Genomic DNA, 23,724 nt, shown 5'->3' with positions numbered 1-23,724 from the left:
AAGAAAGCCCTATTAATTCCCCTGTCGACTCGCTTCTTGTGGTACTTCTCTGGAGCTGTTGTAAGTGCACAGTGAAGCATTTGAATATTTTATGTAAATAAATAAAGGAGAACTGGGTACCAAGCAGTGTCAAAGAGCTTTACTATTTGCCGGTGCTAAATGTCTGTGACAGCTTGGTTAGCCACTGAAAAATCACTCTAATGATATACTCACTAGAAATGTCCCCAGTTGCCTTAAAAAAATCCAACTGGAAAAAAAAAAAAAAAACAACACCCAAAACCTCAATGTCCAGGTCCATCATGAAAACAGAATTTGCAGCTGCAAGATGTGTATAAGACTGTGAAAAAGTCTTCAGAAAACACTCAGAGACAAAGAAAATGCCCTGAGCAGTTGGGAAGATCCAGGTGGAAGAATTCAGACACCACTTCAGGGAGAGGGAGTCCTAATTTACTGTTCCACTCCACACAGTTGAACGCTGCTATTCACCAGGAAGTGCACTCCGGCAGGGGTTATGAGATGAATAAAACACAGACCTTGGGACATTTGCTCTGCAGTGTTAGAAAGCACTTCAGGTCAGAGCAGGTAAAAGAAATGAACTGGAAGAGAAGCTACACTGGAATTCAGATCTTGCCAAGGGAATTCCAGGATGGGCAGCATTTTTGCACAGGTCTCTCTGTGGGACAAAGTTGTATAGTATAAAGAGAAATGAAGCACCCGGGAGTGGTGGCGCACGCTTGTAATCCCAGCATTCATGAGGCTGAGACTGGAGGATCGAGGTTGGCGGCCAGCCTCAGCTACTTAGTGAGTTCCTTTGCAACTCAGTGAGAACTTGTTTCAAAATAAAGAATACAAAAATAGGGCTGGGTAGCTTGGAGGTAGAATGTCCCTGCGTTCAATCCCCAGACCCACAGAGAGAGAGAGAGAGAGAGAGAGAGAGAGAGAGAGAGAGAGAGAGAGAGGGAGAGAGAACAGAACACAAGGTCTGATACCATTTCATTGGGACTTTTCTGTCTTGGGAGGGAATAAGAATGTGGGTGGATGAAGCTTGTGGTGAGAAAAGCCGTGTGAGGCCATGCACAGGCAGGATAATGAGGAGGCTGAGCTGAGTAGGGTGATGTGAGTCCTGTTCCTACAGCTTTGGGATCTTCATGAAGATGGGAAGCTTGGTTCAGATCTGACTCTTAGGTTCTCACGTGCTAGACTCCACAGCTCAGCTATGGTGGCAACTACTCAAGCTAAGTAACTCTAAGCAGCCATTCAAGGTACTTATGCAATCAGGATGAATCTTTTTCTAATGAATAGAGGAAGGCTGCTAGTCTGGCTGATACCTCTTGAACCCCGATATCATGCTTGGCACAGAGATGCCCAGAGGCTGGCTCTGAGAAACTCTTTATGCTTCTTATTTGAATAATTAAAGGCAAATGGTAGAGGTTTTTCCTCTAATTGGGTTATTTGATTTAAAAGCTACTGGCTAATTTTGGTTGGGTGCTTTAGTAAGAAAGGAAAGAAAGGGAATGGAAGAAAGAGAAAAAGAAATATATAAGGGATACAAACAAAAAAGAAACCATTTGGTAGCAAATTTTATCATTATAGATTTTAATATGTGATTACTAGGACTTCAAGCTTGAGACCACTTTTATTTGGTTTTGTTTATTTTTATTTTTTGTAGTACTGGGGTTGGAACCCAGGGGCATTGTACCTGCGAGCTACACCCCCAAACCTATCTCTAGGCTACACTCCCAGACCTAGTTTTATATTTTTATTTGGAAACAGGGTCTTTTAAGCCATCTGAGGCTGGTTTCGAACCTGCGTGAGCCTCCTGTCTCAGCTTCCCAAGCGCGGGGATTACAAGTGTGCGCCACCACGCCTGGCTCTAGTGTTTTTATTTTTGAAACAGGGTCTCAGTCAGTTGCGAAGGGCCTCGCTAAATAGCTGAGGCTGTCCAGGAACAGCGATCTTCTAGTCTCTCCCTCCCAATCGTTGAGATTACAAGAATGCGCCACCATGCCCGGTGTTACTTTTATTTGGTTTTGTATCTTATCCAATACCCCCTCTAAATAAGAGATTTCATTTTATAGTTGATAGGAATATTTTTTCTTACATCCTGGTTTCTCTGATAAACTCTGGGTAAACATCAACAGGCAGATATATATATATATATATATATATATATATATATATATATATATATATATACATATCTCAGATGTGGTTTGGTTGAGTGGCATGTCTTAAAGTAGGTGTGAAACTTTTATCTAGCTTTGGTGAGCCCTTGGCTGGGAAAGCTCCATTTCCTGTCTAAGCCTCAGTTTCCTAAGCGCATTGGCTTTGATGATCACTCGCAGTTCTAGGACTGTATGATTTTCATTTCTGGGTAACTAAGTATCATTGATATCCTTTGTCTTCAATATCAAGTATGAGCCTTTGTTCAGGTACAGGCATTTTTTGCAGGCCCCAAGAAAAATATTTTGTTACCATAATATAAAGTTGAAAAAAAAAAAAGCCTGCACGATTCATTGCAGATTTGAGTATTTATCTACCATGAAGCTCATTTTGAGCCATTATTTGGCTTAGGTCTACAAGTTTCACTTGGCCAAAATGAATTTAGGAGGTTGTGGGAAAATATTTTTTCCACTGTTTGCACAGGTATGCTTTGAGATGGCCAACTGATCTCCCATACACTGAGGCCTGCTTCGTTCAGAATTTGCACCACTTGTAGTTTAATATACTAAGCCCCCAAACAAAAGCAAAGATGGAAAGCATGCTCAGACAAAGGACTGGAGACAAAGGACTGTGTGAGCAGGAATGTGTGAAACAGCATGCCAAGAACAAATTCAAATCTAAGTATTTGGGGGGATTACCATCCCAGGGAAAAGCTTTTTCATGTTTTCCACTTTTGACTAATCAAAATAAATCTTTAAAATTACATTGTGTCCTGGAATTTATTTATTTTTTTCTTTAGAGAACTATAGAAAACAAAAGAAAAAAAATCAAAAGCACGGAGGCTCCGGGGACAGTTTTGAATAGGTACACATAGGATCCTTCAGGGTGGATTCCAGGAACTGAGATCAGTTCAGGAAGATTCTGAGCTTGCAATTAATTATTTAGAAAATGCCTCCTTGCTGCTAAGTAAGCACATAATGTTCCCTGGCACAGCAATTAGCTTGAATTCTCAGCCCTGAAGCTAAGGTGTCGGGCAGGGTTGTTGCATGTGCTTCTAATTGCAAAATGAAGAGATTCCTAAGAGAGGTGCCCTGGGCTTTGCAGCATGACCCTACTGTAAGGATCTTTGCCTGAGGAACGAGAAGATAGCTGGGTCTTTGAGGTTGATGGGAAAAGTGATGATTAAAAAGAATTGATTAGCATCCTTAAGTGAAGGGAAAATGGGAGATATAAACATAAAACATGAGCTGAAATTTCTCACTCTTTCTCAAAGGAGAGTCATTATTAGGGTGAACAGAGCCAGGCTTTTGAGGATGCTCCTTTTAGAAGGGGATCAAATTGCAAAAGGGATCCTGGCTTGCAAGGAGGTAAGGATGGTGTCTGGCTGAGCTTGGTGGCCAGATTCAAACACAACACTGCTGAGCTGAGATGGAAAGGAGCAGACACCCACCTTAAAGTCCGAAGCTCTGAGTTTATATTTTGCTTTGAATATGCTGCCTATTATGGGTTAGTTACCAAGCTTTAACAGTTTCTTCCTCTGTCAATTGAAACTTCAGTACCTGCCAGACATCTTATGAAGGATTGACATAAAATTTTTTTATCTCTACCAATAACCCTGGCTTCAAAGACAGTTATTAAGTCTAAATACAAATAAGATGTGAGATTATCTTTTCCTGGCTCCATATTCAAAATGTATCCATTTCCCATTGTTTCTGAAATCTTTCGCTTCAATATTTTTTTTAACCTGGTGTTTATCAACATATACTTTACTTACCTTGTTTGTAGTCTTGTCCTCCCCACTAAAACATAAGCTACCTTACTGAAAGAACTTTTGCTGTTTTGTATATCCTGTATCCCCAGCACATATAATATATGATAGGGGCTCAATACATATTTTTAATGAAAAAGTACCTTGAGCATGCTAATATGCCTAAGTGCAACAGATATGAATATGCAAATCTTAAAAGGTTCATGTTCGATTCATGTTCGATTTACACATAACATAGATAATAATTTACATAACAACTATGTTTTGGAGTTTGTTTTGTTTAATTTCCTACACAGTGTTGAATTGAAAATTTAAGCCGGGCGTGGTGGCGCACGCTTGTAATCCTGGAGCTTGGGAGGCAGAGACAGGAAGATCGTGCAGGTTCAAAGCCAGCCGCGCTGGCTTAAGAGACCCTATTTCCACATAAAAAAGTATAAAAATAGGTCTGGGAGTGTAGTCCGTGGGAGTGTAGGCGGAGGTAGAAGGGCTTCCAGGAACCCCAGTACCACCAAAAGAAAAAAAAAAGAAAGAAAATTTAAAAACAGAATTTCCAATATTCTAATATTATCCCATTATAACTCTCCTATGACTGTACCACTTCGTCGACAAACTGGGCAATTCCTTCCCTATTTTATGTCTTCCCTCCTAAGTCCATGGAAGTTAACATTTAGGAAGCTTGGATCTTTCTTCTAGTCCTGCTGCTCATGTTAAGTCCCTGGCTACCTACCAGCTGTTTCCTGTGTCGTTTCCCTTAGACAATCTCTCTAACATCCTTAACAGGTTCAGTGAGTCACTATCAGTACCTTTTGTCATGAGCTCTTTCTAGGATCTGAGAAGTCAAACTAGTCCCACTTGAGACATTTTCTGGCATTGAAATCATAAATTTTTGAAGATGAGATTCGCAGAGCGAGCACTGAATCTAAGAGAGAGAAAGAGAGAAGAAGGCCAAAGATATTTTATGGTAGGAAGAACTAAAACCCAAGTGGTGAGGTAGTTATCATACCCTTCTGATTATTGTATCAGTGATGCTACATCATGGCATGGTCTTGTAGCTCTAGAAAAATAAGAATGATTCTTCATATTATATTTTGATTGGTCTGGAGTGGGACCTGGGTACCAGCACTGCTTGCAGGCCACACAAGTGGTTCTGCTGTGCAGCACGGAGAACTACAGAATTACGTTCTTTCCTTTCTTAGGACATTATCCAGATGTGGCCAATTCTGGATCCACTGAAATAATGTATTTGACTTATTCATATTGTTGGAAGAAAAGGCAAATACTCGAAGCAACATCTATGGGTTAGAGTTACCAACCAAAGTTTTTTGGTTGATTCATGCTAATTACAGAAGCAAAAAGAAATGTCAAGTTTATTGTCAATCCAGGGAGTGCTAAATTATGATATTCTCATTGCTACAAGATTTTATTTTATTTTTTCTATCTTGAGTACTGGAGAAAAAATATTAGATAAAAGGTAAAAGAAGCATCAATATGGCAATTATGTAGATGTGGGAAACTGGCTTGGAAGGGCGGCATTTTGGGAAGAAAATTGGAAACACGCCATTGAGGCAGGCATGGTGCATGCACCTGTAATCCTAGGACTGGGAAGGCTGACACAGGAGGAATGCAGGTTCAAAACAAGGCTCAGAAACTTAGAGAGACCCTGAGCAATTTAGTGGGACCCATTTTTTATTTCTTTTTATTTTGAAACTGGGTCTCACTAAATTGCTGAGGCTGGCCCAGAACCTGGAATCCTTCTCTTTCAGGCTCCCAAGTACTAGGATCATAGGTAGCCACCATGCCTAGATGCATTTCTATTTTATTCACCACCAGCCAGGCCACCCGACTCATTGGCTGACCTTTGTTTGGTCCTGGCTTCACTGTGTCAAGTACATCTACCTTGTAGCTTTAGCTTCTGCTATAGTTCAGATGATGAATTTCCTTCAAGGGCCCATGTACTAATGGCTTGGTTTCTAGGGTGGCACTGTTGGGAGTGGGGGAACCTTTGGGAAATGGGGCCTAGTAGATCTTTAGGCCATTCAGGAGTGCCCTCCATAGGAGATTGGAGGGCTCTAGCCATCCTTCTTGCTCTGCTTCCTGGTTTCTGAGGTGGGAGGTTTGCTTCACTACAGGTTCTTACCATGATGTGTTATCCTTGTCAGGAACTCAAAGAAATGAGCTTACTTGGTCTTGAGCTGACAACTCCATAACCATAAGCTAAAATAAACCTTTTTTTCTCTACAAGTTAGTTGTTTCAGGTATTTTATTCTAGCAGTGGGAAGCTGACCAATACAGCCCCTTGTCATATTTTTGTCTGTTCAAGGAAATATATAGAAAACACCCTAAATTATTGCATTTATTGGGACCATGCTCCACTTGTTCATATGCTGAGCTTTTTGAAAAATGCCTCTCAAAGACAGACCTAGACAACTGGGATAAAATTAGCAATTGAAGACAACATGAATAAGGGATCTGCTGTGAACTGAATTTGAAGTTGATAGTAAAATATTGTAAATTAAATTCAAGAATCTTTCTTTCTACAGTAAATAGGCTGAGTTTGGGAAGATGCTTTCCTGTTTTCTATTCTCCAGTTAACCAGCCAGTACACGGAAGCAGACGTATACCTATCAAATGTTCCTACCCCATCAGAGTTGTTCATGAGCTTTTCCAAAGCCCTCTCATTTTGCTTCCAAGGATCAGCCAAATCCTGGGACGCTCTGGGTCAATGTATCACTCTGCTGACTCAAGGCAACAGGAGCATCATTCACCAGAAGGACATTTTCTGAGTCAACATAGCCCTTCCCTGGATACTAAGCTTTCAGTATTGACATGTGCTCCCAGAAGAAGCCTTTAGGAAAAATCATTTTGATGATACCACTAAAACTCAGGCACTTGGAGGCCTGAGGTGAAAATGCAAATTTATTAATATAGGCTGAAAAGTCCCCCAAACAATGTCAAGCTAGAAAAGCTGAAATTTACCTAATTGCTTGTTACCTGGAGTTTTCAACACAACCTTCACTTGACCTGAGCTGCTTATCCCTTCCTTTCACCATCAAATTCTGGAGCATAGACCTGCATGTGCTCCTTCTCTTTCTTCAGAACATTGTATCTAGTCCTGGTTGAGTCTGATCTCTACTGCCATTATTCTTTGCAAACTTGATCGTATAAAACGGAGACCATGCTTTATGCTGCTTTAAGCCTAGACCAGTGCTTTTCAGATAGTAGGGGTTCAATAAATGTTTTAATTCAACAGATGGTTTGATTGATTCATTACATTACCAGAAGACACTCTTGACCTCCCACTCAATACTTTTTTTCCCCTTCCTGACTCTCTCAGAGATGCTGTTCCCTCTCTTTCTTGAAACCATTTTCACCTCTGTGGGATGTGAAGGCAAATGACCAAGAGAGTTGGAAGCCAAATGACACTGGGAACCCTTGACCCAGCATGGAAACACTGTGTGTGACTTTGGTGACATAGGCTAAAATCCTTATTTTTAAATTTTATTTTATATTTTTGAGGTCAATTTAATACTCATGGTGTTTAAGTAGTCAATTTATTGTCTAATTTTCTGGATTCTAATCTCATTTCTTTCCTGATAAATCTGCTTCTAACTAGAAAAATCTGGGTGAGGACCAAATGGACTCTTGTTGAAGTACTTTGTAATCGATCTCTGTGTATGTATATAGATAATATGCATATGTTCATACAGTATATACATATATACATATACATTATGTATGTCTATATACATACATACTTTTTAAATTCAATTGATGCTTTCTTATTGTACCTTAAATTAATATATGAGTGTGTAAACATACCTAGCACAGCAGATGCCTGGGTGGTGAGAAGGAGCTGGTTGTACATCCCCAAAGAAAAGTACTTCAAAGGGAGGGAAAAGCTAGTATAAAAACAGGATGGAAGGAAAGGGCCTGTAAGCAAGAGAAGGAACAAAAGCATAGGCCAATGTGGTTTGAGTATAGGGAGCAAGGGCGATAGTGATACATGATAACACCGGAAAGATAAGCAGGAATCAAGCCAGGCATGGTGGCCCACAGCTGTGATCCTACTACTTAGGAAACTGGGACAGGAGGATCACAGGTTCAAGGCCAGTCTCAGCAGTGTAGTGAAATCCTGTTTTAAAAGAGGCTAGGGATTTTTTTTTTTCAAAATGGCGACTGAGGGACACAGTACTCCTCAGTAGCTGAAGCAAATAAAACTTCAGATACTTAGAAAGCTGTGTCTTAATCAACAAAAAAATACATACCAGGAACCAAAACAAATCCTGGTACCTCGGGGGAACTCTGAACTTGAAGAAGAAGAAGAACATAGACCCGGACACCGGACCAGCTGCAAACGCTGATCGGCGGCCGCGGGCTGCTTTCGCGGGCCCGCGGAGCTGCCTGCCCCATAGCCCTGTTAGTCCCGCAGCAAGATAATCTGGGACTGAAAACAGCGAGCAGCTCCCACGTCAGAATTCTGTGCACCCACCAGCGACTGGATCACAACAGCATAGAGACTCCCACGAATCCTGAACCAAGGAAGACAGGTACCCGCGGGCAACGGGAAGTGTGGACCCTAGTGTGCGCTGCACTCCAACCCCCCAGCACGCCCAAGCCTCAGACCAGAGCACTCCCCTCTGCGCACCTTGTCGGCGCCCCGGTTCCCTGCTAGCAGTCATTGCCTGTCCCACTCTCTCCACTAAATTGGAGCCTACCTGGGTGGCTAGCCCCCCCCCCCCCGCCACCTTGCCAGAGACTGCCTTCAAGGCTGCGAAAGCCCTGTGTAAACCGGAAATCTCCTTGGGGCACCCCCAGTTTCTACGTCCCGCGGGAGGCAGAGGTCTTTACTGGGCACCACGCACTGGATCCTTGAGCACCTATCCTGCACTCCTGGCCCACCGCTGGGTGTTCCCACCCTCCTGCTAGCCAGAGGCTTAATTCTAAGCGAGAACGAGAACTCAGCTCAATACACCTTGGAAGAGCATACCAGCAGCAACAGACAGCTGCATCCACTCACTCCTGGGTCCAGTAAAAGCAGCACACCCAGCCTGCACCCTTGGAATAGGCAGAGCTCTGGCAGCAAGCGTGGGCACCCAGGAACCAGCACCCATTTGCCCAGGGTACATCTTGGGACCACACCGGCTAACCCAGCTGGAATTTCCAGAGACACAGGAAAATCCATCGGGCCACAATATCTGCACAGGACCTCAGGGGGAGGTTCTAATTATACCTTGGCCATGCTCCACCCGTGTCGTAGGGAAGCACAGGCTGGAGTCTAGGGTGGTGAGTGCAGAGGTACTGACCACAGGTTAGAATTTCGCAGAACCTGTGAATTGTACAGAATCAAATAAAAGTGAAACCAGACATCCGGACACATAAACCTAAAGCAGCTAAAGGAGAGAAGGTGTCCAAACACCCAGAGTGACCTAAGAAGATAAAAAAATAGAGTACAAAGAAAACTAAGAGACATTGGATGGTATTATGAAAGTTACTAAAGCAATCACATACGCACATATTATATAGGCCTGACCCCATATGCGTAAATAAGGAGGACTGTTTATTTTACTTTTAATGTGGATGTTTTGTTTTATATTGCTTTTACAGTGCTTTTGTTTTGGTATGGTTATTGCTGTGTTATTTTTTTTCTTTCAACCCATACTTCTCTTACTTTCACATGTTGTTTTTTATATATATATATTGGATAGTTTGCCTTATTTTTTTATTTCACACAGCTGCTAGCTCCTTTTATTTTATTCTTGTTCTTTTGTCCTCTTTCTTCCTCTTTCCTTCCTTTATTTTCATTCTCCTCCTTTGATTGGTCTTCCTCCCTATTTCTAGGATTACATAATAGTCTTGGTATCTTGTGTGGATTTTTTTTTTCTATTCTTTTTTTGTGTCTGTCTGCTCCTTCCATCACCCCTATTTACAAACCTTCCCACACTAACCCTACATACTTTTCCCCCCAAAAACTTTTCCACATAATATACCTCCTGGTCTAATACTCTAAGTATCTCTTACATTCATAATTACTCCACGAACGACAAGAGTCCTAGTAGTTAACTCTCTCTCATTCCTAGCAAGATTTCACCTTACGATACTCAAAGTCTTTCTCAACCTAAACATATCCTCTACCTAATCTGACTCCTTTACTAATCACCCCAGCTCCTCCCACATCACCCACCCTCAACACTGGAAAGGCTCTGCTGACTAGCCGATACCCCAACTCCTAATATTAAGATTTGACTAAGCATAATACTCAAGAACGATGGGTAGAAACCAGAAAAACAGGACAGAGAACGCTACAAATATGAGAACCAGGAATTACGAAGAGACAGCAGAAATCACGAATACTGACCTACTAGAAATGCAAGAAGGGGAGTTCAGAATCTTGTTGTTCAATATGATGAAAGGATTCAAAACAAGTATAGAGGAGGTTAAAGGTGAATTAGAAACACTAAAAAAGAATCAGAAAGAGGTCTGGAATGAAATGAAAGAGGCAATAAGTGAAATGAAGACAGCAATTGAAAGAAACTCTGGAAGATTAGATGAAATGGAAAACAGAATATCAATATTAGAAGACAGTACATCCCAAACCGAAAACACAGTCAGCGATATACAGAAATTTTTACAGCAACAAAACCTAAACATCCAGCAATTATGGGATAATATGAAGCGCCCTAATCTACGGATAATAGGCATTGAGGAAGGGATAGAGGTACAGACCAAGGGCATCTGTAATATCTTCAAGGAAATAATCTCAGAGAATTTTCCAAATTTGGAAAGAGACTTCGATCTTCAAGTCCAGGAGGCATACAGAACTCCACTGAGACAGGACCAAAGAAAGACCACTCCACGCCACATAATAACCAAAATGACCAATATAGAGGCCAAGGAAGGAATCTTAAAAGCAGCGAGAACAAAAGGACGGGTGACATATAGAGGCAAAACAATAAGAATCACCCCAGACTATACAACCCAGGTCTTGAATGCTAGAAGAGACTGGTATGACGTGATTCAGACCCTGGAAGAAAATAACTTCCAACCAAGGCTCATCTACCCAGCAAAACTACTATTCAAGATCAATGGTGAATCCAAAGTCTTTCACGATAAACAGAATCTCAAAAAATTCATGAATTCAAAGCCAACACTAGAGAAAATTCTTAAAGAAATAAACCATAAGGAAGAAAAAAGAAGCAGACTTCAGAATCAGAGAAGAGAGGAAGTTAATAAGTGGGCCACTTAAGTAAAGAAGAAAGATCACACCACCCAAGAGTAGACAGAACACAAAATGGCAGAAAACAAAAATCATATATCAATAATATCTCTTAATGTCAAAGGACTTAACTCACCAATCAAAAGACATAGATTGGCAATGTGGATTAGGAAACATAATCCAAATATATGCTGTCTGCAAGAAACACACCTCACAGCCAAAGACATTCACAGGCTGAAGGTGAAAGGATGGAAAAAGATATACCATGCCACCAGTGACCAAAAAAGAGCAGGGGTAGCAACCCTAATATCCAACAAAACAGACTTTAAACTAAAACACATCAAAAGAGACAAATCAGGGCACCTCCTTTTACTAAAAGGAACACTATACCAAGAAGATATAATGATAGTAAATATTTATGCCCCAAATATGGGTACAACCACATTTGTAAAACAAACCCTTCTGGACATAAGATCCCAAGTAGACCCAAATACAATAATTCTGGGAGACTTTAATACGCCTCTCACACCACTGGATCGATCTTCAAGGCAAAAGATGAGTAAAGACGTTTTAGAACTAAGGGAAACCATAAACCAATTGGACCTAATAGACATTTTCAGAGTATTTCAACCAGGAACTACAGAATACACTTTCTTCTCAGCAGCCCATGGAACCTTCTCCAAAATTGATCACATCCTGGGACACAAAGAAAATACCAGCAAATTCAAAAAATGTAATATAATTCCTTGCATCTTTTCAGACCACAACGGAATAAAAGTAGAAATCAACAACAGGAAACTCGAAAGAAAGTATTCAAATTCATGGAGAATGAATGATACACTATTGAATGACGAATGGGTAAGAGCAGAAATTAGGGAAGAAATAAAGAAATTTATGGAAACAAACGAAAACAGAGACACAACCTACCAAAACCTATGGGACACCATGAAGGCAGTACTAAGAGGAAAGTTTATTGCATTGAGTGCCCACATAAAAAGGACGGAGAACCACCAAGTAAAGAACCTAATGACACAGCTCAAGGATCTAGAAATTCTGCAACAGTCTATTCCCAAAGCCAGCAGAAGGCAAGAAATCATCAAAATTAGAGCAGAAATAAATGAAATAGAGAACAAAAAAACAATTCAGAGAATCAATAAAACAAAAAGTTGGTTCTTTGAAAAGATTAATAGAATTGATAAACCCCTGGCCAACCTAACCAAAAGAAAAAGAGAATCAACTCAAATTATCAAAATTAGAAATGAAAAAGGAGATATCACCACAGATAGTGAAGAAATTCAAAATATTATCAGAAACTACTTTAAAAATTTATACTCCAATAGACTTGAAAACCTGGAAGAAATTGATAGATTTCTAAGCACAGTTAACCTTCCTACACTTAGCCAAGAGGACATAGCAAGCCTAAACCAACCAATAACAACCAAAGAAATAGAAATGGCAATAAAAATTCTTCCACCAAAGAAAAGCCCAGGCCCAGATGGGTTCCCAGCTGAATTCTACAAAACCTTCAGTGAACAACTAATACCAATACTGCATAACATGTTCCGGGAAATTGAAAGAGATGGAACTCTTCCAAATTCCTTCTATGAGGCCAGTATCACATTAATCCCCAAACCAAATAAAGATACCTCAAGAAAGGAAAACTACAGACCAATATCCTTAATGAACATAGATGCAAAAATTCTAAACAAAATACTAGCTATACGCATTCAAAACTATATCAAGAAAATAATACATCATGACCAAGTCGGTTTCATCCCAGAAAAACAAGGCTGGTTCAACATACGCAAATCAATACATGTTATTCACCACATAAATAGAACCAAGAACAAAAACCACATCATCATAGCAATAGATGCTGAAAAAGCATTCGACAAAATCCAACACCCATTTATGTTAAAAACACTGCAAAAAATTGGGATAGAAGGAAAGTACTTCAACATCATTAAGGCAATATACTGCAAACCCAAAGCCAACATTATATTGAATGGGGAAAAACTGCAAGAATTTCCTCTACAGTCAGGAACAAGGCAAGGATGCCCACTATCACCACTCCTTTTCAATATAGTCCTTGAGACTCTTGCTGCAGCAATCAGACAAGAGAAGGAAATCAAAGGAATTCACATAGGAAGAGAGGAATTAAAATTATCCTTATTCGCAGATGACATGATCCTTTATCTGGAAGACCCAAAGAACTCAACCAAAAGACTTCTGGAGCTGATTGACAAATTCAGCAAAGTCGCAGGTTACAAAATCAACCTAAAGAAATCAGTGGCTTTTCTTTATGCCAACAACGAATCCACAATGAAAGAAATAAAAACAACAATTCCATTCACTATAACCTCAAAACCAATAAAATACCTAGGAATAAACCTAACCCAAGATGTAAAAGACCTCTACAACAAAAACTATAAAACATTAAAGAAAGAAATTGAAGAAGACCTTGGAAGATGGAAAGATCTCCCGTGCTCATGGATAGGCAGAATAAATATCATCAAAATGGCCATTCTGCCAAAACTGATCTACAGGTTCAATGCAATTCCCATTAAAATACCAGTGACATTCTTCAGAGACCTAGAAAAATCAATCATGAATTTCATATGGAGAAAGAAAAGACCTAGAATAGCCAAAGCAATTCTCAATAACAAGAAACACGCAGGAGGCATTACAATCCCAGACTTCAAACTATACTATAGAGCAATAGTAGTAAAAACAGCATGGTACTGGCACAAAAACAGATATACTGACCAGTGGATTAGAATAGAAGATACAGAAACAAACCCACACATCTTTAGTCAATTAATCTTTGACAAAGGGGCCAAACACATACGCTGGAGAAAAGACAGCCTTTTCAACAAGTGGTGCTGGGAGAACTGGCTAACCATTTGTAAAAAGATGAATCTAAACCCCTATATCTCACCAAACACAGGAATCAACTCAAGATGGATCAAAGACTTAGAAATTAGACCTGAGACTGTGAAGCTAGTAGAGGAAAGCATAGGTTCAACACTACAACATATTGGCACAGGCAGTAACTTTCTCAACAAAACCTCCAAAGCTCAGGAAATTAAAGCAAGAATAAACAAGTGGGATAACATCAAACTAAAAAGTTTCTTCTCATCAAAGGAAACTATCAATAACCTAAAGAGGAAGCCTACAGAATGGGAAAGGATCTTTACCAGCCACCATTCTGATAGGGGGCTAATATCCAGAGTATACAAAGAGCTCAAAAGACTCTACACTAGCAAAACAAACAACCCAATCAAGAAATGGGCAAATGAACTAAATAGACACTTCACAAAAGAAGAGATACAAAGGGCTAATAGATACATGAAAAGATGTTCTTCATCACTGGCCATCAGGGAGATGCAAATCAAAACTACACTGAGATTCCATCTAACCCCAGTCAGAGTAGCAAGCATAAAGAAATCAAATAACAACAAATGCTGGCGAGGATGTGGGGAAAGAGGAACTCTTTTACACTGTTGGTGGGAATGCAAACTAGTTCAACCACTATGGAGATCTGTGTGGAGATTCCTAAGAAAGGTGGGAATAGATCCACCATATGATCCAGCTATACCACTCCTGGGTATCTTTCCAAAGGGGTTGAATTCAGAGAACTACAGCAACATATGCATACCTATGTTCATAGCAGCACAATTTGTAATAGCCAAAATATGGAACCAACCCAGATCACCATCAACAGATGAATGGATAGCAAAACTATGGGAAATACACACAATGGAATTCTATTCAGCCATAAAGAAGAACAAAATTATATCATTTGAAAGAAGATGGAAAGCCCTGGAGAACATTATGTTAAGTGAGATCAGCCAAGCACAGAAGAAGAAGATACATATGTTTCCTCTAATATGCCCAAACTAGGAAACACAAAGAATACCAGAGGGACTCCAGATATTGAAGGGGAAATACTAGCTAAGTTTGGATGGTAAGATAGGAGAGGAGGAAGGCCGGTCTCGATTAATAAGGGTCTACACTTGAACATGTGTAAAATTATGAATAAGACATGGTTAACCTGGACAACCATTGGTGTGTGTGGGGGGGGAAATGTGGGCGGGGGGGAGGGCACCAAATATAGTGTAAATGTATACTATTTATGTTCAATAAAAAAATTGTTATATAAAAAAAAAGAAATATAGGAGAGCCCCTATATTTCTGTAAGATAGATAGAGAAATATATGAGACCCCATATATGTCTATGACTTGTAGAAATATAGGAGACCCCCTATATTTCTGTAAGATAGATAGAGAAATATATGAGACCCCATATATGTCTATGACTTGTAGAAATATAGGAGACCACCTATATTTCTGTAAGATAGATAGAGAAATATATGAGATACCATATATGTCTATGACTTGTAGAAATATAGGAGACCCTCTATATTTCTGTAAGATAGAGAAATATATGAGACCCCATATATGTCTCTGACTTGTAGAAATATGGGAGACCCCCTATATTTCTGTAAGATAGATAGAGAGATATATGAGACCCCATATATGTCTATGACTTGTAGAAATATAGGAGACCCCCTATATTTCTGTAAGATAGATGGAGAAATTTATGAGACCCCATATATGTCTATGACTTGTAGAAATATAGGAGACCCCCTATATTTCTGTAAGATAGATGGAGAAATTTATGAGACCCCATATATGTCTATAACTTGTAGAAATATAGGAGACCCCCTATATTTCTGTAAGATAGATGGAGAAATTTATGAGACCCCATATATGTCTATAACTTGTAGAGATATAGGAGACCCTCTATATTTCTGTAAGATAGATGGAGAAATTTATGAGACCCCATATATGTCTATGACTTGTAGAAATATAGGAGACCCCCTATATTTCTGTAAGATAGATGGAGAAATTTATGAGACCCCATATATGTCTATGACTTGTAGAAATATAGGAGACCCCCTATGTTTCTGTAAGATAGATAGAGAAATTTATGAGACCCCATATATGTCTATGACTGGTAGAAATATAGGAGACCCCCTATATTTCTAGTAGATAAATAGAGAAATATACGAGACCCCATATATTTCTATGACTTGCAGAAATATGGGAGACCCCCTATATTTCTAGGAGATAGATAGAAAAATATACGAGACCCCATATATTTCTATGACTTGTAGAAATATAGGACACCCCCTATATTTCTATGACTTGTAGAAATAGAGGAGACCCAATACATTTCTATATCCTGGAGAAATATAAGAGACCCCCTGTGTTTCTATGACTTGTAGAAGTATAGGGGACCCCCTACATTTCTATATCCTGGAGAAATGTAGGAGACCCCCTGTGTTTCTATGACTTGTAGAAATATAGGAGACCCCCTACATTTCTATATCCTGGAGAGATGTGGGAGACCCCCTATATTTCTATGACTTGTAGAGATGTAGGAGACCCCCTACATTTCTATAAGATAGAGAAATATAGGAGACCCCATATATTTCTATGACTTGTAGAAATGTGGGTGACCCCCTACATTTCTATAAGATAGAGAAACATAGGAGACCCCTATGTTTCTATGACTTGTAGAAATGTGGGAGACCCCCTACATTTCTATATCCTGGAGAAGTATAGGAGACCCCCTATATTTCTATGGCTTGTAGAAATATGGGAGACCCCCTGTATTTCTATATCCTGGAGAAATATAGGAGACCCACTATGTTTCTATGACTTGTAGAAGTGTAGGAGACCCCCTGTGTTTCTATATCCTGGAGAAATGTAGGAGAACCCCTATATTTCTATGACTTGTAGAAATATAGGAGACCCCCTGTATTTCTATATCCTGGAGAAATATAGGAGAACCCCTATATTTCTATGACTTGGAGAAATATAGGAGACCCTTTGTATTTCTATATCCTGGAGAGATATAGGAGACCCCCTATGTTTCTATGACTTGTAGAAATGTAGGAGACTCCCTGTATTTCTATATCCTGGAGAAGTATAGGAGACCCCCTATATTTCTATGACTTGTAGAAATATAGGAGACCCCCTGTATATTTATATCCTGGAGAAATATAGGAGACCCCCTATATTTGTATGACTTGTAGAGATATAGGAGACCCCCTGTATTTCTATATCCTGGAGAGATGTAGGAGACCCCCTATATTTCTATGACTTGTGGAAATATGGGAGACCCCCTGTATTTCTATATCCTGGAGAAATATAGGAGACCCCCTATGTTTCTATGACTTGTAGAAATATGGGAGACCCCCTGTATTTCTATAAGATGGAGAAATATAGGAGACCCATATTCAAAAAAAAAAAAAAAAAAAAAAAAAAAAAAAGGCTAGGGATGGCCGGGCGTGGTGGCGCACGCTTGTAATCCCCACTCTTGGGAGGCTGAGACAGAAGGATCACACAGGTTCGAAGCCAGCCTCAGCTACTTAGTGAGGCTTTTAGCAACTTAGTGAGACCCTGTTTCCAAATAAAATATAAAAGAGGTCTGGGAGTATAGCCCAGAGGTAGAAAGCCTCTGGGTTCCACCCCTAGTACCACCAAAAAAAAAAAAAAAAGAAAAGAAAAAAAGAAAAAGAGGCTGGGGATGTCGTTCAGAGGTAGAATGCTCTTGGGTGCAATCTTCAATACTAAAAAAAAATAAAAAAGGGCTGGGAGTATGGCTTGGAGGTACAATGCCTCTGAGTTCAATGTCTAAAGAAATAATAAAAAAGATAGGGATCAGATCACACAGAAACTGGTAGAAATTTGGCTTTTATTCCAAGTGTGATGGGATCCATTTGAAAGTTTAAGCAAGGCAGTGAAATGATCCCTTTAAAATGTTTTAAAGTGTCATAGTGGCTACTAAGTGGGGAGTGGACAGCAGAGGGGTGGGAGAGATGGATTAAGAGGTGCCACAAGCAGGGCGTGGTGGCGCACACTTGTAATCCTAGCATTCGGGAAGCTGAGACAGGAGGATCGTAGCTCTCAGCCTCCGCTACTACTTAGTGAGGCCCTTTGCAACTCAATGAGACTCTGTCTCAAGATAAAAAATTTAAAAATAGGGCTGGGATGTAGCTTGGAGGTAGAATGCCCCTGGGTTCCACCCATAGTACCACACACACACACAAAAATTTAAGTAAAAATTAAAAAAAGAGGTGCTGCAATCATCCAGAGGCTGACTTGAAGAGGCTTCCTGTTGAGAAGCGTTCATGGAGATGAAACAGTGGGCACCTAGGGATATGTTGTTGAGGAATAGTTCTCAAATATAAAGGTGTTTATGGGAACTTATTGCTCCTCATAACTCGCCTGCCACCTTCTACTCCACCTTTAACTTAGATTTTGCACCATCATGCCACCAGGCTCTCCTGCATCTGTGCCCCAGTGTGTGTTCCTGCACCATGCCCTGCTTGTGCCTTTTCATTAAAATGCCTTCTCCCCAGGAGTAATCTACAAACTTTCTCTTTTATGGTACTGGCAATTGAAGCCAGAGGAGATTTATCTCCAAGCTACAACCCCAGTCCTATTTTAATTTTAATTTTAATTTTAATTTTTTAAACAAGTTTCACCAAGTAATCATGTTGCTAGCTTCAAATCAGTGAACTTCCTGTCTCAGCCTCTCAATTTCTGGGATTACATGTGTGTACCACTGTGCCAAGCTGTGCAAACTGTTTGATTGTGAACATGTTTTTATAATATGTACGTATCTATTTTATAAGTTATATCCACATATAGAATTGATATGGTAAATATTATTAAATCTTAATTTATTAAAGTCATAAAAAGTGGAGAGTTCTAATTGCTTTTCCTGCCACTCTATTGGGTATCTTGTGCTTTTTTTTTTTTTTTTTTTTTTTTTTTTTTTTTTGGTGGTACTGAGGTTCCTGGAAGCCCTTCTACCTCCCGGCTACACTCCCAGACCTAATTTTTTATATTTTTATTTTGAAACAGGATCTCTTAAGCCAGCGAGGCTGGCTTCGAACCTGCGTGATCCTCTTGTCTCTGCCTCCCAAGCATGGGGATTACAAGCGTGCGCCACCACCACGCCCGGCGATATCTTGTGCTTTGTGCTCCTGTCAGTGCAACCACATCTAGTCTACCAATTTTTACTCTTTAAGGTTAAAGGCACTGGGCGTGGTGGCGCAAGCTTGTCATCCCAGCATTCGGAAGGCTGAGACCAGAGGATCACGGTTTGCAGACAACCTCAGCTACTTAGTGAGACCCTCTGCAACTTAGTGAGAACTTGTTTCAAAAGAAAGAATAATAAATAGGGCAGTGGGTGTAGCTTGGAGGTCAAATGTCTCTGGGTTCCATCTCCAGACCCGCCAAAAAAAAAAAAAAAAAAAAGTTCCTTTATAAGGTTAAAGGCAAGCTGGTTTTCCTACAAAATTTGCTTTAACCTTCTTTTGCTCTGATGTTATAAAAACACTTAAATTCTGCCACATCCACTTAGTTTAGCTCTTATCTTTCTCTATTTGTAGTGCTTCACTCAATCACATCCTGTTTCTTCACCAGGACTACAGTGTCCTTGAGGGCAATATATATATATATATATATATATATATATATATATATATATATATATGATTAGCCACTGTAATATTTAACTAGAGAATTAATTTTAAAAATCACTTTTATTCATGCATATTAAGGCTCACTCATTAATCCAACAAAACTTACGCACTGTCTATATGGATCAAGTGTACGAGTTGTTGGGTATGGAGAAATGATTCGACCAAAAAAGTCTTCTTTTATTTATTTATTTATTTGTTTGTTTATTTATTATTTTAATTTATCTATTTATTTTTGCAGTATTGGGGATTGAACCCAGTAGCATTCTACCTCCGAGCTACACCCCAGCCCTATTTTTTTATTTTGAAACAAGGTCTTGCTAAGTTGCGGAGGGCCTCACTAAGTAGCTGAGGCTGGCCGTGAACCTGTGGTCCTCCTTCCTGTATCACCCTTCCAAGTACTGGAATTACAAGCATTGGTTACCACACCTGGCTAAGTCTCTTCTTTTAAAGAGCTGACATTCAAGGGAGAGTATGACAGAAAGTTAATAAATGATGGTCCAAGACAATGTAAAAGGATGAATGATAAGTTCTACAGAGAAAACCATGTAGTAGGAATGTTGACTGGGGTCAACATGACAAATGAAAGCAAGTAGGAAAGTGCCATTGTCGCTCTGTGTCCTGTACGATGGGAAGACTCAAAAGTTTTGCTTATCAGAGATGAATAAGAGATCATTGCCTTTCCAGGTGTATGATTTACTTATCATCATCTACTTAGCTCTATTCCTACCTTCATGGTCATTAAGGTTATTAAAAATTCATTTATCATACTGACCAACTATAATTTTGAAAGGCTACTGAGTAAGTTGTTGAGATAATAAGTCAGTAAGGCTAGTATTAGCTGACAAAAAAAAATAGATCCCAAAGTCTTAGTGACTTAATTATCACAATCTTCTGACTTATGTACAATTTTGATGTGGGTGTTCTTTGTTAGCAGATGAGCTCCAGAGACCCAGATTCCTTTCATTTTTGGCCCTCATTCTCTTCAGAATTCTCCACATGCAGCCAGAGTATGGGGGAAGAAAGGGAAGAAGCACACATGGAAAGATTTCATGGTCCTACAGTGAAAATGGTGAGGTGCATGTTCCAGAATAATGAGGCTCTAGAAATGAGTTTTAGCTACAGTAATATTTATTAACTGGAGGATAAATCAAATAATTAAAAATCTCTTTTATGTATATTAAGGCTCACTCATAAATTCAACAAAATTATGGAGTTTAGAGCTAAGGCATGGTGGCACATGTCTGTAATCCCAGTATTTGGGAGGTGGAGACAGGTGGATTGCAGGTTCAGGGCCAACCTCAGCTATTTAGTAAGATCCTGTTTCTAAATACAAAATAAAATAGGGCTAAGAATGTGGTTCAGAGGTAGAATGCCTCTGGGTTCCATCCCCAGTACCACACACACACACACACACACACACACACACACACACACAAAATAAGGGTTTTGGAAAAGCTGGTCAGTTTTTACTATAGTCTGCTTCTCCAAAATTCCTTTTTCTTTACTGAAAAAAATATTCAAAGTTGTTGACCATCACAAAGCCAAGAAAATGTGCATGTGATGCAACTGGCCCTTGACAGGTGAACACATCCCCGGTGGTTATTCCCTCTTACTTACTTTCCTCCCTTAGGCTCATTCCACACATCTCCCTGTCCCTCTCAATGGGCCCATTTCCACAAATCTAACGAATAAATCAAGATTCACTGCTGAATTACAAATGTATTACTTCAGCCTAAACTTCTTGCCACACATAGAAATTCACAGCATATACTTTCCAGCTCATTAAACCCAATGCCTCAAAATAACCCAAAGCAGCACCTCTTCTTCAGATAAGGAAATGGTTGGCTACACTAGTTGCTAGAATGACTAACAATGAAATGTGTAAATTTATTCCATCATAAGCTCTTTGCCTTATGGTGGTGCTACAGTAATCTCTGCTGTTCCTTCTTCTATGTAATTTTTAAAAATCGGGCTTAATTATTTTGCTTTAGTAATACACATCATTCTTTATTCATCATTTCTCTTAATGGAGGGGAGCTGTGGGACAGTGTAGTAGCTTGAGAAATCTCAGTGATCTGACTTTTTATTTACTCTTTGATTTTTGTGCATAGTTACCACGGCTTTTGCATATTAGGTGCTACTCATGCTGCTTAGAGGCTCCAAAAATACATTATGATGCTTTGAGCTCATCATTATCCCTGGGTTGAGAAACTCTATTATCATATTAATTTTATCAGGGTTGAATTGAAAACCTAAAAGTTCAGACAAAAATATGTACCAACTTGTCTAGTTCTTATTGCTAGGACGGGGATGAGTGGGATTATGACATAGCCTGGCAGGAATGGCAATCAGAAACAGACTCTGAGGTTGAACTAACCAGAGGTAGCTTTAATTGAGGCCACATAAATCAGGGAAGCTGGGGTTGGAAGCCAGCCATAGGCAGAGAAATGAAACTAGGCAGGACATCCTGAAAAGAAAGGAATGAGTCAGTGTCGAAGATGCAAGACAAGGTTGGGATCTCTTATAAACACAAGTTGAGCACAGTCATTAAAAATGAATTCATAAAGCCAGGTGTGGTGGCTCACACTTGTAATCCCAGTACTTGGGAGGCTGAGACAGAGTAGTAGGTTCACAGCCAGCCTGTTACTTAGTGAGGCCCTCTGCAACTTAGTGAGACCCTGCTTCAAAATAAAGGATAAAAAATAGGGCTGAGAGTGTAGCTTGGAGGTAGAATATCCCTGGGTTCAATTCCCAGTACCACAACAATAAATAAATAAATAAATAAATAAATAAATAAATAAATAAAATATAATTAATTCTTTTACCTCTCACTTTTTCCTTTTTCAAACTCTCTCTCTGCAGCCTTGTTTGAACTTTCATGAAATGTCACTTTCTTTATAAAGCATCCCTCTCTGTGTATCCGTGAATGGGCTACGGTAAAGATTTCTTCTACTATCACTTTCTGTCAAGTTCAAGAGAGGGCTACTTGTTATTACTAACTTATGCACACTTAGTGTAATAAAGCATTTGTTTACAGCTGTGCCACCTAATTTAATCAATTATTCATTGTGTAAACCTCTATTTTGTATTTTTCATGTGTCAGGTGCAGGCATATAAAAATAAAGTAATATGGAAATCTCGGCAATAAGGGCCATATAATCTATCGAGGATAGACAGTCATGTAAATGAACAATTAAACATAATTCAACAACTCCACTTCAAGAAGTCTAAGGAAATTCACTTGCTTTCTTTCCTTCCAGAATTTTACTGAAAAGACAAAAAAAATTACAAAAAGTAAAAATAAACCCAATGTACAATTAGAAATCCAGCAAAGGTAGAGCCACTGTATATCACTGGGTAATAAAAAATAAAAAATAACACCTCCCCCCAAAGAAAAACAATAACCTGTCACCAATTTATTTGTGCTGGCTTTTTTAAAAAAGATACCATCAATAGGTCAGACATGCAAATAATTTTTGAAAGACTCTGAGCAAATGTAACTGGGTTCATAGAGGAGTATCTGTGCCCCATGAAAGTGAAAGTGAGTACCATTCAAGGGTGAATTTTTCTAGATGAATACAAGAAGCCCCAGACCAGAGGCTCAAGACCTGAGATAAAGAAACTAAGCCAAATGATGGTCAATGAGAAAATCATTAAATGGCTTTGTTCCAGCCTCCCCTGATGACATGGTTGAGTCAGTACTTGCAGCAGTTTGGAGGCATGGGAACAGTACTTTAAACAAATAAACGGTATTATACTAAGTGATATCAGCCAGTCTCACAAAGTGAAGAGTGGTATGTTTTCTCTCAGATACAGTTAGAGAGAAAATAGGAAACAAAAGGGACTTCAGATAAATGAGGAGAGAGATCAGTAGAATAATGGAAGGGGGTTGGGAGAGGCAAGTGTGTGTGTGTGTGTGTGTGTGTGTGTGTGTGTGTGTAAGGGAGGACTGATGAAGGAAACAGTGCAAGTACCGTTATGCTCATGTACCAGTCTCACTAATGAGCATGGGGAGG

The sequence above is a fragment of the Muscardinus avellanarius genome (assembly GCF_963383645.1).
Source record: "Muscardinus avellanarius genome assembly, chromosome: 11".
NCBI lineage: Eukaryota > Metazoa > Chordata > Mammalia > Rodentia > Gliridae > Muscardinus > Muscardinus avellanarius.
This window is presented reverse-complemented; position numbering follows the sequence as displayed.